This window comes from Balaenoptera ricei, chromosome 2 (assembly GCF_028023285.1).
Source record: "Balaenoptera ricei isolate mBalRic1 chromosome 2, mBalRic1.hap2, whole genome shotgun sequence".
Taxonomy (NCBI): domain Eukaryota; kingdom Metazoa; phylum Chordata; class Mammalia; order Artiodactyla; family Balaenopteridae; genus Balaenoptera; species Balaenoptera ricei.
Window position 1 is genome coordinate 16,965,866 of NC_082640.1, and position 14,241 is coordinate 16,980,106.

At 42.3% G+C, this 14,241-nt stretch overlaps 1 protein-coding gene across 2 annotated transcripts in view; it reads right to left on the reverse strand.

The window, feature by feature from the left end:
* ITGB1 (integrin subunit beta 1) overlaps positions 1 to 9,179 on the reverse strand; it is a 43,158-nt gene extending 33,979 nt beyond the window's left edge. The window contains exon 1 of one of the 2 annotated variants that reach the window (XM_059911370.1): positions 8,944 to 9,179. The gene's annotated coding sequence lies outside the window, so the exon portion shown is untranslated. The remainder of the gene's footprint in view (positions 1 to 8,943) is intronic. The other variant, XM_059911378.1, reaches the window with a different exon arrangement.
* Positions 9,180 to 14,241: the final 5,062 nt, after the last annotated feature.

Genomic DNA, 14,241 nt, shown 5'->3' on the forward strand with positions numbered 1-14,241 from the left:
CATCCTTCTACTGTTAGAACTGACTCAGAGCACAGAAATGGAAAGGACTTAAAATGTCCTGTGAGTTTATTTCTTAGTCCTTCAAAGTGACTGGAGGCCAACAAAAGTATTTTAATTGTCAAATTTCATGAGTATACCCACAAGTTATGGTCTCATTCCTACAAAAGCATTTCATCCTAATATCATTTCTTACTATGCTTAATTTTATCTAAAGGGTCATAATTCATCCCTTGAACAGTAAATAATGTTAAACACCTCCCCGAAACAATCTCCTTTTAGTGGTTAACAACCTCAAATATGTGCAATTGTTCCCCTTGTCAAAAACTGTACATAATTATTTTTATCTCCACTGTAAGCTCATCTTTATTCACCAAGGTTAAATGTGGTTTTACGAGCTGTTCAAACTTTTAAATACACACTTATTACCTATTAATGTTTTTAACAATGTGACAAATCACTCATTTGGCATTTCTTTTTACATTTGCAGATAAAATCTTCAGAAATTTTATAAGTACTTTATTTGTAGAAATTAAACAATTACACTTGAGAGAAAAATTACTTTTAAAAAAATGTGGTGAGTTACATTTACTTCAAGTTTTAAAATTAGGTGCCCAGAAGCCAACTATGCCCAAAAGGTCATAGTACAAAAGGAAGTCATCCATAAAAGATTTATTCCTACAAAATCTTTGCACAAGAACACATTTTTATTCAATACAACTAATTAAATTCAAGTCAATAAATACCTATTGCATAGCTACCATGTACCAGACACACAGATGACAAAGCTGGGAACCCAGAGTATTCGAAAGCCCAAGCTTTCAATATAAGTAGGTTTCTAATAAGAAAGGTTAAGGGTTCTCACCAGTCAAATACTCTCTTCCAGAGAACAGAATATGCTTCCTTTTTTATATCCTAACATTTTAAATCCTTTCACCTTACTGGTGAAAAAGATTCGGATACCTATACTGAGATATATTATAAGCCTCTCCTAAAAATATAATAAGGTTGGATTCATCTCAAGTCTGTACCACCATCACTATTTTCTGTATCTGCTTTTAAAAGGAAGAAAATAAATAGTCCAATAATAGATTAATATCTACAAATCAACACAGTCTAGAAAAGGAACACGGAGCCAAGCTGAAAGCCTCAGGGAATTACCGTGCAGTTCATTCTGCTTCTCCCCACACAGAGCAAGCAGATGGGAGAATGTAAACGGAAGGAACTCTGAGAGCCTGCTCTTCTCTGTGCCATCAAATTTGAGAGTGAGAGCTTGGGGATGAATTCCTCCAGGGCAAGAGCACCTTTTCCCCTTGCAGGAAGAACAATTAAAACTAAACATTTTCCCCCTCTCTCTGGCAGGAAGAGGTGCGTGGTAGTGACCATGGAGGTGCTTATGGCCCAAGTAATAAGCTAGAATTAGTGATTAACAAAACTTAGCAGAAAAGATGAAAGGGGGAAAAGAGAGGGAACAGGAAAGAGAGGAGGTTGAGTACTCCAAGGCAAAGACACAACACCCCCTTTGAAGTCCTTTTCCACCCACTGTGGTCGATAAATAGTAGTCTGAAGTAGAAAACTTTCTAAAATTCACTACTCCCACCCAGAAGAAAAAAAAGCTTTTTTTGAGCACTGACCCCTTCTTGCCCAAAGGTAGTAACAGCCTGAGTTGAGTTCCAACAACAAAGGTTCAACTGCTCCAAAGCTACAGGCTTACAAAAAAATTTGAAACCTGAGAACAGGGCTAATATTTTAATTACAGAGTAACGGACAGAACAAAATTCATCATTAGTGACTACTCTACCCACCTTCTCCAGGAAAATGAGAACATGAAAGATCAATCATCACCACCCACCACACACTGCAACGGAAAGATAAAGAATGGACATACTTCTAGTGGGCAAATAAAAAGCCTCAAAGATAAAGAAGCTGGAAGTGGGGAGAAATAAGGGCACGGAACTGAACATCTAAGAAAAATTTCTACAGCAGAAAAAGTGGAAAGAAAATGAAGAATCTTCTCTGAAAAAAAAGGAGAATGAACTCATTATGCTCTTCAAGGAATTTAGAAAATCTCAAATAGATTTAATAGCAATCAGAAACAGTAAAACCACAAAACTAGAGGAAAAGTATAAATTTAAGTTGAAATCCTCTATAGAACTCAGACACATGAGGAACAGAATCAACATGACAGGAAGAGCAGGCTTGATCACAGGGAATTCAAAATAAGTCAAGGCAATTAGAAACATTATGATACAGCTAATAGTGATCCAATAAGTAGATAACTGGTATACCACCACCACCACCTCCCCTATCAAAAAGGTTATAGCCTTTACATGAGGCCAAAAAAAAAATGAATTAAGCATTAAATTCCAAAAACTGGTGAAGTGGCACAAAATAAACTCAAAGACTGCAAAAGGACTTAAAATACAAGCAAAAAATAAACACTTTAAACAAAGCTATTAAGGCGTAATATTAAGGGCTGATCCAAAATGAGCATGAAAAGTTGTCTGAACTTAATTCTTCCGAGATCCTCCTTCCACTCAACAGATATTACTCAGCAATTGATACATTTCAAACCAGACTAGTGAGCTGTTCCTTCTTTACACTTGGCTATGTCTATAGATTTTGCCTTTCCCTGTGAAGGGAAAAGAAGCATAAGTTAGCAACTGCTTTGGTTGAGAAATTTTACTTTGGGGCAAGTTTACAAAGGTAACTATGAATGGAGCTAGCAAAAAAAAGTTTACCATCTTAATTAATGGTATCAAAAAGCACTTAAGGGCCTTCCCTGGTGGCGCAGTGGTTGAGAGTCTGCCTGCTAATGCAGGGAACACGGGTTCGAGCCCTGGTCTGGGAAGATCCCACATGCCGTGGAGCAACTGGGCCCGTGAGCCACAACTGCTGAGCCTGCGCGTCTGGAGCCTGTGCTCCGCAACAAGAGAGGCCGCGATAGTGAGAGGCCTGCGCATCGCGATGAAGAGTGGCCCCCACTTGCCACAACTGGAGAGAGCCCTCGCACAGAAGCGAAGACCCAACACAGCCTTGAATAAATAAATAAATAAATAAATAAGACTTTAAAAAAAAAAAAATAAATAAATAAAAGCACTTAAAAGCAAGATTTGTTCCACATAATTTCAATTAAGGAGAACTGTAAGTTATGTTTCCTTGTGTAATTTTATCTACTTTTTAGGTAGATCACTCCAAAATTCTTACTTGATCCAAACTTTAATAAATTTTGACCATATCTTTTGTCACATCTCTTCTCTGCCCTGTACTGGATTGAAACAAACATAGTGCTGAATATATTTTAAATACATACATATATATATATAGAGAGAGAGAGAGAGAGAGAAAATGTTTTAAAGCCTAACTAAATATAGGTAGAAATCAATTAATTTCTCACTTTCCTCAGCACTAAGATGGGAATAATGTCTACCTCAGAACTACTGCAAGGATGAAATATTACCATGAATGTAACACAAATATCTTTACAGTGACCTACAGATTACAGCTTACTTGATTACTGCTTCAACTTATTCACTGACTTCTAAACATAAGAACCTGAGTGACTACATAATTAATGGTTCGAAATCCTTGTAAACCATGCTTCTTTAGTAAGCACAAATCCACTCCCTATTGTGTTCCTGTTGTGCTTTCCTAAAATAACATAATACTAAATGCAACTTTTAAAACTACAATCTCTACCTCCAACAATCAGATATGACCCACCATCACGCCTTCTAAGAAGCAAAAAAATTACTATCTGAAATAAATAATGAACTATAAAATATTGGAGAAGTAATTACTCCTAATTTCACAAAGACTATGAAAGCTTAAGTTATTTACAGATTCCTTCAATAAACATTTATACAGGGAAATGTGACCTCCATACATCAAATGGTACACAATTTTTCATGTAAATGCTTTCCTCATCACTCCACTGAAACTACATTCCCTACAACAAAATAAAATATTAATTTTTCTTCTACCTTTCTGAAATTTTTTTGGCCTTCATTGGCTCTTAATCTCTTCACCAACCACCATAAGCAAATTAACTACTCCTTTTTTTGTCCCAAAAGATATTCTTGATAGTGTCTAGCGCAGTAAATGACAAACCTTCAGTGACGCTCAATAACACAGTGTTGTTTTAATTCAAATTTCTATTATAACTAATTGTAATCATGTCTGTGAACCACACCAGACTAGAGCTGGAGGGCAAGAATCCAGGCCTTCATTTTATACAGCCTTCATTTTATGTATATATATTTATACTATAAATGCATATATACTTATGTATGTATGATTATATATCAAAGCAGTCAAACAATATTTATTTGCTAAATTAGACTGTATTCTCCCTTCTAACTATACCGTCTTTTGTCTTTTCCTCAAAATCTATTACAGAATATTACCTGGTACAGTACCTTGTGTAAAACATTCTGTGGTATTTGCTATGTTTCCCTAGATTGAACACAACTTGTCCCAACTAGATAGTATCCTCAACAGAAAGGTGCACGTCAACTTCTTGATCTACATCCACTCAGCACTGCACTGCTCAGGGAAGTGGCACTCAGTACACTGACGGATTAAAATGTCATGGACGGGACTTCCCTGATGGCACAGTGGTTAAGAATCCATCTGCCAATGCAGGGGACACGGGTTCAAGCCCTGGTCTGGGAAGATCCCACATGCAATGCAGCAACTAAGCCCGTGCGCCACAACTACTGAGCCTGCACTCTAGAGCCCGTGAGCCACAACTACTGAGCCCGTGCTCCGCAACAAGAGAAGCCACCACGGTGAGAAGCCCGCGCACTGTAACGAAGAGTAGCCCTAGCTCGCTGCAACTAGGGAAAGCCTGCACGCAGCAACGAAGACCCAACGCAGCCAAAAATAAATAAATTTATTAAAAAAAAGGCATGGACAACAGAGCTCCATCCAGACCAGAGAGCTAACAGTAACCCACTTGGCTCGCCAGCACTGGCAGCCTTCTCAAAGCCACGACTTGGCACAGCACCTATCCTCTGGGGTGAGGGCAGGAGAGGATGGCTGCTCACGGGAGAGGGAAGACCTGCACTCCGCAGGGCCAGGTCATGCGACAGCTGGCCTTCAGCTCTTCGGTGACGGAGAGAGAGAAACCAAAAGACCACTTTATGGTGCAGATGCAGAAACCAAAGCCCTTTCCAGGTGAGGTGTTCCAACAATTGTCCCAGAGAAGTTCAGGCCCAGCCTGCCCAAAACCCAAGTTCCCCAATCAAGAAGCCTTTGCTACATCCAACTGCTTACCTAATTATGCTTCTCTCTTCACCTCAAACATGCCCATCACAGGAAATCCCTGAAAATATCCAGGTCACTCACTTAGCTATCATAGGAAGGAATCAGAAATTCAAACAAATTGGGGAAGGAAAATGCTTTTCTAGATTCCTTTTCCTCCACCCGGCCCATGACTGTGAAAGTGTTCCCAGGGCCTCTCCGCGGCCCCTTTTCACTCTACACGCTCTCCAGTATTTTCATCTGCAGCCTAGAGCGTCAACTAGTACTTACAGACTAGGAATTCCCCAATCTCAGTCTCCCAGCCCGACTGCTGGTTTTAAGCTCGCAATGGGCATATTCCACTACACCCCAGCTGTCTCAGTAGGATGAGTTCAGCACTCCCCTCCCTCCAGGCGACCAGCACCACCCCCTGCTGGTCACGCTGCCTGCCTCGGCCGAGCGCACCTCTTAAGCAGAGACGTGGGCCACTTCAGTTCCTTTCTCCTCTCTTACCTCAGACACCAGGTCTGACCCGTCCTCCCTCCGAAATAAGTAGTCCTCGTAGCCCCACCCAAGGCATCCCCACACCAAGGATCTCCAAAGCTTTTTAATACTCACCTTTATTATTAAAAAAAAAACCCTGAGCATACATGTACTCCAAAATATGTATTTACTTATAAATTAAAATACATGTACTTCTACAGCAATACAGTAGACATTATAAACCATAATAAAAATTTAAACTTTAAAATATGAGATTAAAAATATATATAAAATTAAGTCTGATATTTTCTTCCTACACTCCAGTGAGTTATTTTATACATCCCTGGGGTCCAGGAAACTGTACTTTGGAGACTGTTTACTGAGATTAGTCCTATAATTGTGTGTTTACACATGTATGTACTATGTATATTTGAAGCAGTTTTTCACTCACATACACACATTTCATGATGAGATGATATACACATGCTTTAGCATACTGCTAAATATAGCTAACCTTAACCTTATCTTCCAAAGCCACAAACCGAAAACAAAGCTTAGAGGTTTTTTTAAAAAATTATTTTATAAATAAAACTTAACTCTGTAAAAGTCTCATCATTAGCCATCTTTAAAAAGATGAGAAATTTACAAAGTATAGTTTAGCTCCTTTTGCGTACAGCTCCTGAACAAGAGATACCACATTTTTTTCACCCATCTACTGACATATTCGAAGGCTGCTAATGTTCTGGGGGTTTCATGGACTGCACCTCCTGTAACCTAGATACATACAATTTTTTCAGTTTTCTACAGCTATAGATACTGCTATCATTTCAGGGTTCTGAAGACTAATGTACTCTTCCCTACTAATACTCCTATAAGCCCACCCTCCGGACCCCGACTCCCACCTCTGCAATAGCAATATAAAAGGACAAAAATCCCACAACATATAACCAGTCAGAATAGACCTGCTAACACAACAAAAGATATTTACATATTTGCACAATATGATCTTCTAGAATTCTACGGACAACCTGACAGATCCTAACTCTCCATGCAGAGTGGGGAAATCAGTCCACATGAATCCTCTCAGATACTAATTCAGCTTGTTACACGTTCAGAAATGTCAATTCTCAGAACTCCAAAGTTCTGAAACTTTTACCAGTTAGATGTTTCATCTCATCACTCCAGCAGAGTAGTTAAGAACAAACCAGTGCACTTACAAAATGATTTTAAAAATATATATTTTCTTCAGATAGAATATTATATTGCCCCCGACGCTGTAAGCCACAATTTATTTGGCAAGAAGCCAAGCAATGAAGCTATTAAGCGGCAAGCATCCCATGAAAACTAGCACCACCTGAAACTGTTAATTTTCACTATTTTATAAAGTAACCAGATGTCCCCAGTCTCTCCAGGATTTAGGGATTTATCGACCCCAATATAGAACTACATGGTCATTCAGTGATGCTAATTTGGGGCAGCTCTTAATTATACTGACCAGAAAGTTGAGGAGAAAGCCACCTAAATCCAGTGATTTTCAATATTGCTGATTCTATACTTTGCACACACAGAATATTGAGAAAATAATCTTAATAGAGAACTTAACATTCTTTTAAAAAGAATCGACATTACAAAAACTTAAAATTTTAGGTCTGTGAAGTCAACATACATGACTTAATTTGGAGTTTCTTTGCTTTCTATTCACAGGAGTAAAGTATTAACCACATCCCGTCTTCTTAACTAGGGAATGAATTTTAGGGTGAGTAAAATGGCTTTCTCCTCAAACGCCTGTAACCAAAATATTGATTTGTTTCATGTGTTTTCTATTTATCAGTTAATCATCTTCAGTCCCTCATTTATTATTAATCAATGAACTAACATTATTTTCAAATAGAACATTTTAGTGGGACTCTTTAAGTAAGCCGTGACCCCGTGGGCCTAGATGTCCACAAATCTAGAATAGGTAACTTGCAACTAAAATCCCTTAATCATTTCTAAAGTGGTCTATTACACAACCTACTGTAAAGGCTGAATGTAGTTTAAGAAAGATGCCTAATCAAAATTCAATTAGCATTTGTTATTTTTGTACAATCAAAACAACAATAAAAAATAATCCAGTTATTCTACCCACCTATTTCTGTGGAACGCAGATCCAAAGAAACCTTACTAATAACATTACCAATCACATGCTGAGACTTTCTAAAAAAATCTTTTTAATACACCAAGAAGGAAAGAAAAAGAGTTAATATTTATTGAGGACCTACTCTAGGTGTCTTCCATTTTACATTTGCTTTTCATTACACCGTACTTTTGCAAAGTTACTTGTGGTTCAAACATCGGTTGCTAGACCCCATGGGTTGTCGTCATACAGCTGGATGACCACCTACGCTCCCTGTGCCTCAGTTTCTTCATTTGTAAAATAGGGATAAAAACGGCACCTACCTCGTTGGACCGGTTCCGGGATTAAATGAGAAAATAAAGGTAAAGTGCGTAGAGCTAAGCTTGGCCCTTACTGTCGTTATTATAACAATTACTAGTTTTATTATTAGTGTAGGTATTTTTCCCATTTTACAGATGGGGAATTGGAACCTTAAAAAGCGTAATTTACTAGCGCTAGGTTTTGACTCAAAAGCACAAATCTGATGAAACAAAAATTGCTCAGGCATTAAATCCTGGCATTCTTAAAAATACAACTTGTTCTGAAGCATTAAGGAACGGCACGAATCAGGCACAGGGCGGGCATTAGCCCTGGACACCGCCGCAGCGTCTACACCCAGCATTAGGGGAAAGGGCCCACAGGACGCGCCGACCCCGCGCCCCGTTTCCCGGCGGCTCAGCGACGCCCCAAACTCAAGACTGGAGCCGAGGGTGAGTGGTCCCCGCGTGGAGGCCCGGCAGCCGGCGGCTCGGGGCAGCCGGGGTCGAGGCCGCTCCCCGGACGCCGGCCTGCGGAGGCCCGTCCGCGCCTAGCCCGCGGGGTCGTGCCCATGGCCGGCGTCCAAGCGGGGGGTCCCGGCCCCGGGCCTCCGCGACCGCGGCTCGGCGGGGCAGCGCCCGGGCAGGCCAGCGCCCTCCGACGCCCCCCGACCGGGAAGGTCCGTGAGCGGGCGCGGCCCGACTTCCTCCCCCGCCCGACGACTGGAATCCGCCCCGAGGCCGCGGCCCCCACGCCTGCCCCGCGGGCCCGGCCGCGCACCGAGCACGCCGCCCGCCCGGGCCCACCTTCTCCCGCGGCGTCCGGCCCCCGCGGTCGTCTCGGCCTGTGCTCCGCGGCTGCCGCTCGGCCTGTCCCCAGGGCTGGCTTGGCCTCCCGGGCTCGGGATCGGGCGCGGCGGCGGCGGCTCCGCCTCCTCCTCTCGGGCGGGAGGAGGAGACTCAGCGGCGTGGGGCCGCCTCCCGGCAGGAAACGACCCCCGCGGCACCGCCTCCCAGGCGCGGCGATCCCGCTCCTCAGGCCGCCGCCGCCGCCCTCTCCCTCCGGAAGCGCATTCCTCCCGGGCCGCGTCAGCCGCGCCCGTTGGGGGAGGGGCGGTGCGGGACCGGGGGAGGGGCGGGGGCCCCGGGCGGGGGCCCCCGGGACAAAGGAGCGGCCGGGTCGGGCGACAGACTCCGCCGCGGCCTTCGCGGTGCCTCAGTTTCCTCTGCTGCCGGGAGAGGGAGGGTTTGCGCGGCCCTGCGCACCTTAATATCCTCCCGTGAGGGAATTCCGGAGCCTCCTTCTCGGCCTGTCTTAGGTGCTGCTTCCCCAAAGCCGCACGTGTGTCCGGCCCGCGGTCCGTCCGGCTGGCCCAGGACTGCCCGGCTTTGAACCCTGGAAGCCCTGCCTCCGGGGAGCGGCCTCAGTCCCCGACAAACCGAGACACTTAGTCACTCACCTTGCAAGGCTTCGTGGGACCAAAAACGTTTCCCTTTGGGAAGGGAAGTGCCTAAGCCGGTATTATTTTTCTGGCGTGAGGATTTGCTTGACTTATGTCTTTGAGAAAGGGGAAGACTCGGGGAGGAGGTGGGTGCCAGGAAAGATGGAGATGAGGAAGGTTTTAGAGAAAAACTGGTGAGTTGGGGAGCAGCTTTTGTTAGGTTAATCGGGAGCTCCATTTATGGGGAACAGGGATGAGAGGGAAAAGTTTCATCCTCGATACGGTTTCTGTTCGTCCTCACTTTTCTGAGTAGGTGGACAGGGGGCTGGAGAAGGCACATTGAAGAGAAGTGAAACATTTCACTATGAGCATGGCTGGGCGCATTTTGATAAGAGGATTGAAACTTGTGCCAACCGGCATCATACTGAAACCCGGTAACTCAGAATATGCTGCTGGCAGGCTGCCATTCTGTTAGCAGAAAATGTGTGTTGCCACGTGGTGAGCTGTAGCACCCTGTTGGGCACAGAACTCGAATTATTAGATTGGTGAAACTGGTGTTTCATTTGGGGGAGATTAGAAGCCGCGATGCCCATTTGGCTGCCAATCTTAAATAAGAGAAAACAAAACAATCCCATCTATGGAAATTTTGCCCGTTGCTCACCAGCAAAATCGAATCTGTTGGTTAGATAATCTCTGGAAACCTCTAAAGAAATGAGAATGATTTTTCCCACTTAATGGACGACCAAACCTAAGAGACTAAATGATGTTTCCTTATTTGTGGAATCTAAAAAAGGATACAGATGAAGTTACAAAACAGGAACAGACTCACAGACATAGAAAACAATCCCATGGTTACCAAAGGGGAATGGGGGTAGGATAAATTAGGAGTTTGGGATGAACATATACACACTACTATATATAAAACATAAACAACAAGGACCTACTGTATAGCACAGGGAACTATATTCAATAACTTATAAGAACGTATAATGGAAAAGAATCTGAAAATATGTATATAATATATATCATAAATATTATACATATAACCGAATCATTTTTCTGTACACCTGAAACACAACATTGTAGATCAACTATACTTTAAAAAAATAAACAAATAAATAATGTTTCTATATTAATAACCCAGTGGTGCGGCTGCCATCAGACCTCAACATTCTTGAATTTAAAGATACTGGTTGTACCACTTCAAAATTGATCAGAACTGGCCTGGTCTCAACATAGATTACAGTTCTAAAGGTAAAGCGTAATTTATCCATGCTTGATTTGCACTACATTTCCCAGTACTTTCATCCCTATGTGATTTGCCACAAGAACCTTATGAGGTTCACATTTGCACAACACTAAGCTAAATTAGTTCAAAGGCAGTGTAATCATCTTTTTAATCCCAGTGTCAAACACTGTTACAGGTCACACAATAGGGACTCAGCTAATATTTGATAAATGAATAAATGGGTCCTTTTGCTCCCCTGGGACCACATCAGAACATTTGGCTAAACTGAAGTGTGAGCAGCAATTTATGTACAGAAGTCATGAGCTTTGAGGAAACAAGAAATTAAAGAAACATGTCAGGAATATGACTCCACTTGTTTTTAATCACATGATTATGGAATACAGAATTGGGAGTGGGAGTGAGTCAATGTTGACTCAGGAGTGGAATGCTGTCTTTCTCTTGTAGTTTGAACACTTTTGGGACTCAGCCTGTCAAATATTATCCTGTCCAGTAAGCCACAAATCATCCCATGATAACTTGAAGCCTTTTCGATCTTTTGAGAGTGGGAAAGCCTCTAACCAGTGTAACATTTTACAGGCAAATATTTTAGTACACATTCATTTATAAATGATTTTCCAATTGCAATAATCATATCACTTGGGCAAGACTCCATGGGGTTAGAGCAAAGGTGAATACCTGCGTTGTGAGAATAGGAGTATGCCCAAGACAAAAATGTTTTGGTCTTGACCGTTGGCTGGCACATTATGGCTCAACCCATATCAGATCAGTTTTAAATAAACAGTGTGGGGACTTCCTTGGTGGTACAGTGGTTAAGAATCCACCTGCCAATGCAGGGGACACGGGTTCCAGCCCTGGTCCAGGAAGATCCCACATGCCACGGAGCAACTAAGCCCATGTGCCGCAACTACTGAGCCCCCATGCTGCAACTACTGAAGCCTGCGTGCCTAGAGCCTGTGCTCCGCAACAAGAGAAGCCACCACAATGAGAAGCCTGCACACTGCAACGAACAGTAGCCCCCACTCGCCACAACTAGAGAAAGCCCGTGTGCTGCAGCGAAAACCCAACGCAGCCAAAAATAATAAATAAATAAATTTACTGGGCTTCCCTGGTGGCGCAGTGGTTGAGAATCTGCCTGACAATGCAGGAGACACGGGTTCGAGCCCTGGTCTGGGAAGATCCCACATGCCGCGGAGCGACTAGGCCCGTGCGCCACAACTACTGAGCCTGAGCGTCTGGAGCCTGTGCTCCGCAACAAGAGAGGCCGCGATAGTGAGAGGCCCGGGCACCGCGATGAAGAGTGGCCCCCGCTCGCCGCAACTAGAGAAAGCCCTCGCACAGAAACGAAGACCCAACACAGCCAAATAAATAAATAAATAAATAAATAATAAAGTTCCGAAGCATTAAAATAAATAAATAAATAAATAAATTTATTAAAAAAAAAAAAAGCAGTGTGACTTTGTGTCCCAGTATGCCCAGATAACCCCAGTTTGTCTGTTGCCCAAGCATAATTATTAATAGCACCCCTTTTCATTCTCAAAAGTACATCTTGTTATAGATGATAGATTGTACCATCACCCTATAAATAAGAGTGTCCAGACAACGAGGGAAAAAATAACTAATTTAGCAATTCAAAGGGGATGCATAGGGCCACATTGCAAATCAGATCCCAGATTTATAGGTGAAGACCAATTCCAACACTGATCATCAGGAAAAAAATTGTGTGGGGATAAGTGAAATGAATTAGGCAGTTCCTATGTGATAAAGATGCCCTACCAGAAGATTTAATGAAAGAAAACCCTAGAAAGTAGCTTGGCTGATCAACAGACTTGGGTTTTAAATACCATTGTAAAAGTGTGTGATGGCTTCCGGAGCAGATTGATTGCCAGTGGCTAGGTGAGTCTTCAGCTGCTTTTCTAAGAAGTGTTTCTAGACAGTGATCTGGATATATTTTTCTCATCTGCCACCTTCTTTAAACATAAAAAAAGAAAAAGATGAGCCCATAATGTTAGAAGGAATAGAAGTCTCCGATAATTCCCTATAATATGTATGTGGATGTGCTTCTCAATCATAAATAACTTCATTCCTTTACCTAAGACACTAAACTCTCCCTATTACAATGTGAATCTGTGTGCCCTGGCTTAAAAAAAGAAATAGCCCTGGGAATTATTAACATTTTGAAAACCAAGGAATGTTGAGACAGTCCTCCAGTTCCTCCTTTTTCTGTCTCCAAGTATACAAATAACATACAAATAATCAAATATTGCAAAGAAACTGGAAGTTCACTTATTGTGCAACTTATTATTTTTGTCCTTCGAGCTTTGACTGAGTGAACGCTGCTCAATACCCTGTTACAACTGCCAGAGGAACCATGAGTTTGCCACAAGGTCATCAGCAACTGTGTATATACGGTATGTGGCAGTGTACTGGACTAGCCCATCCTGAGGCTTTAGTTAGTGCTTTATTCCTTTGCTTATTTAAAAGTAAGCTGGAAAAGTGTCAGAACAGTCTGCCCTTCTAGCTTAGGGCTAGCCACTGAGTCTTTTCCTTTTCTAGACAGTTCACGGTTGCTGGATTATGGATCTGAATATGGGCCACGTATGAGTAAGGCTGCCTCGACTGTTCAGCTTCCTGTTTTCCATATATAGCGTGCCCATTTTTTTCTTGCTCAGTCCATGGAGTATTGCCTCCACTGGGTGTGAGCACTCCCTGCCAGCTTTCAGAGGCTGAACATTTTTAAGAGCCCAGAGGGAACAGTGTTTTTAGGCAGCTCTTTTCAGACACTGAGTTTCTTCAGCTGGAGAAGGGAATGTGCCTTCCCAAATAAGAATGAAGAATATGCCAAATGTAAGCAGTTGAATAGTGCTGGAGGTATTTTTAGGAACTGGGGTCACTCAGTACAGGAAATGATGGTGCTACCAGCAACTTATGGCTAGAGACTATAAAACAACATTATTTCTCTCCTCGTTTAAATACTTTTGAGTATCTTGAGAAAATTTGGCAATTTGAATTAGGAGTAGCTGGATTTGGGGCCAGATTCATCAGGGAGTGGGACGAGTAGGTTAGCTGAAAGGTGTGTTTGTTTGGTAAGTGATACAGCCCTCCTCCCCCAGATTAACCCCCATAACATTTTAGAGAGAGTTCTTGCCGTGTGCCTGTGTATGGGAAACAATGAATCCATGGCCCCCCAAAACTATAGACACAATTTCACTTAAACACATAGATCTGCATTTTTGCAGATAATTCTGGTTTTCATGGGATCTTAATCCCAAAACATTAAAAATCACTATTTTAAACACAGTCCCTTTTATAGACCAGGAGCCTAAACACATTTTTTTGTTGTTGTGGGCTTGGAATCTTGACTTGTGTACTAATGAATCTTATCTAAAACAATTTTTTTAAACATCAGATACACCT